The 2,997-nt window shown below is 42.6% G+C and overlaps 1 pseudogene; it reads right to left on the reverse strand.

The window, feature by feature from the left end:
- Positions 1-2,310: 2,310 nt before the first annotated feature.
- Positions 2,311-2,664, reverse strand: LOC112396597 (gamma-aminobutyric acid receptor-associated protein pseudogene; annotated as a pseudogene).
- Positions 2,665-2,997: the final 333 nt, after the last annotated feature.

Genomic DNA, 2,997 nt, shown 5'->3' on the forward strand with positions numbered 1-2,997 from the left:
CTCCCTTTGACAAGTCGAAGGTATAAAATCACCGATCTTTCTCTGGTATGAACATCTATTCACTTGACGTCTATGACCTCTTGAGCAGCAATGCAGCTCATGCCCACCACTAACCTTCATGCACCTTTACATGTAGCATCAAGAACACTTGCTATCCTCTCTTGAACCCTTAAAGAACTACAGAGAACTGGGTCAGGAGTAAGGTTGCCCCATCTTCTTCCAGGCATATTTCACCATGGCCCCTTGAAAACCATAATGATATCAAGCTTTTCAACTCTCTGCAAATCCATCAACTCAAATTCAACATCGATCAAGTTGTTTCTTTCACTAATACCTTTATTCTTTGTCTTCAGTGTGAAAAAGGATCACCTATGACATTTGTTAAAATTCAGATTTCCAGCTCCCAAGCACAGAGATTTTGTTTCAAGAGTTTGAATGTTTAACAAGTTTTTCACATGATTCTGATCATGATTTTGATACATTGGTCCCTCTGTTTCCCATCTCTTATCAGAATAAGTAGTATTCTTCAAAACAGCACAAACACTGTGGAAACAGTATAATATATTGGAAAAAGCATTGGCTTTGCAGTCAGCCAGATGTGCATTCAGATCCTGGTTCTGTTAGTTATTAAACCTTTCTTCTTTTTGAAAGGAAATAGATCCTTGGTAACATCTATCTAAGAGAAATTAATTGGTGCATGTGCCATAAAATATGATAAGCAGGAATGTCTAGTTTTCTGTAAAGGGTGAGATAGTATTTTCAGCTTTTCAGTAGATATTTCAGCAGGCAATATGATCTCTGTCACAGCTACTCAACTCTGCTGCTGTAGCATAAAAACAGCCATAGAGGGGCTTCCCTGGTGGTGCAGTGGTTGAGAGTCTGCCTGCCGATGCAGGGGACACGGGTTCGTGCGCCGGTCCGGGGAGGTCCCGCGTGCCGCGGAGCAGCTGGACCCGTGAGCCATGGCCACTGGGCCTGCGCGTCCGGAGCCTGTGCTCCGCAACGGGAGAGGCCACCACAGTGAGAGGCCCGCGTACCACAAAAAAAACAAAAAAACCAGCCATAGACAAGAAGTAAGCAAATGAGAGGGGCTGTGTTCCAATGAAACTTTATTGACAAAATCAGAGGCCGGCCAGATTTGGCATGTTGGTTGTGGTTTATTGTCCCCTCTATAGAACATGAAAGTGATAAAATCAAACTTGTGAATGTGTAAATTATGAGCCATAATTTGATGATCAATTTTATGATTGTAAATAAGTTTTCCAGAAAGAAAGAAAATTTAAAAAGGACTTGATTCTGGGGTCACATTATGGAGGAATTAACCACCACTGGGCCAGATTTTGCATCTCTAATTGTTATTAATTGGAAGACCTTCTTTATGATGGAGTGTCACCTGTCTTTAAGGGGAGATTTGTAGTAGAGTGGATTATTTGTCCATTCTTTACTTTATCCACATAATTAAATTATAAATCCATGCTCTTTGGCATGTAACTTTCTTTGCTTTCCTATAGTTGGTAGAGCAGACTTACTCAGGTTGTTTTTTTTTTTTTACATCAATCTTTGGTCAGTGGGGTATTAGCAACTGTGACACAAAGAGAAATTTGTAAAGCTGTAGCATAATTGGCCCTGTACTTTAGAACACACACACACGGTGAGGACACACTTAGGCTAGCCTTCTGGTTCCATGAGGAGGCTATCAAACATGTGAGGCAGAGCCGCCCTACTGAACCTAGCTGCCTTCAGAAGCATGAGTGAGTCCAGTTATGACCAGTCGAACCATCCAAACAAGCCCAGCTTAGACAACCTTCAACAACATGCAGCTAAGTGAGAATAAGTGATTCAGTGTTTCAAACCAGTTTCATTTCAATAATTTGAATTTTTTTTTGGTGCTTTCCTCTTTATTGATGTGCCTTCTACCTTCCTCCCACAATTTCAGTCCCTTCCATTTACCCCCCAAAAGGAAGGTAGTGAAAAGAAGGGATTATTGGGGTTCTGAGCCCCTTGGGCAGTTAGAAAGGGAACAGAAAACAAAACAATCACTGGATGTGACAGAGATTGACAATCAAGAAGTCTAAAGCAGAATGGGAAAGGTGGTAGAGAAAGGGGAAGAAAGGAGAAAGGAAAGGTACTAGAGGACATCTCCCCCAGTAATCCTCTTGTTAAGAGGGGTTGGAGGAGAGTCTCAAACATTACGAAGTGCAGGTCCTGAGGAAGAGAGCTGGTGTCTGAGCCTCAAGGAGGAGTAGGTCAAGGAAGGGGGCCCCCTCTCTCTTTGTAGAATGGGACCACCCCACCTTAGGGGCAGCAGCTTCACAGGCCGTAGACACTTTCATCACTGTAGGCAATGTACAGAAAGAAGTCTTCTTCATGGTGTTCCTGGTATAGCTGACCCATAGTGGCACTGGTGGGTGGAATGACATCGTTGACAAAGAAAAACAAGGCATCCTCAGCTCAGAGATGAATTTGCTTCCCGATCAAGAAGTAGAACTGACCAACTGTATGATCAGAAGGCACCAGGTGTATCTTTTTGTCCAGGTCTCCTATCCGAACTTCGGAAGCCTTTTCTACTATCACTGGGACCCAGTCCGGATATTTCTTTCAGATCTTCTAGCCCTCAGAGCCATGCTTCTCTAACGGATACTCCTCTTTATACACGAAGTTCATCCTCCCAGGAACTGGGCTGGACCAGGCTGGGCTGAGAGAACCCGGGTTGGGGGCCGGGAAGAGGGGGGCGGGTGGCGGCGACCTCAATAATTCAAATTTTTTTGTTTGTTTTTTGAAGTGGTCTTTCTCCAGATAGGATTTAATTTTCTTTAGGCAGACGAGTATGAACACATCACCATGTTCCATGAGAGACTGGGTTTTGGGCTGTTAGGGCTGATCTATTTCAGGTTTGTTCTTTAATTAAATTAAATTAATTAATTAATTAATTAAAAAATTTTTTTTCACACATACACACTGTATTTTATTTTTACAAGAGATAAACTGACACCAAGC

Source organism: Neophocaena asiaeorientalis, unplaced genomic scaffold (assembly GCF_003031525.2).
Source record: "Neophocaena asiaeorientalis asiaeorientalis breed wild unplaced genomic scaffold, Neophocaena_asiaeorientalis_V1.1 scaffold57, whole genome shotgun sequence".
NCBI lineage: Eukaryota > Metazoa > Chordata > Mammalia > Artiodactyla > Phocoenidae > Neophocaena > Neophocaena asiaeorientalis.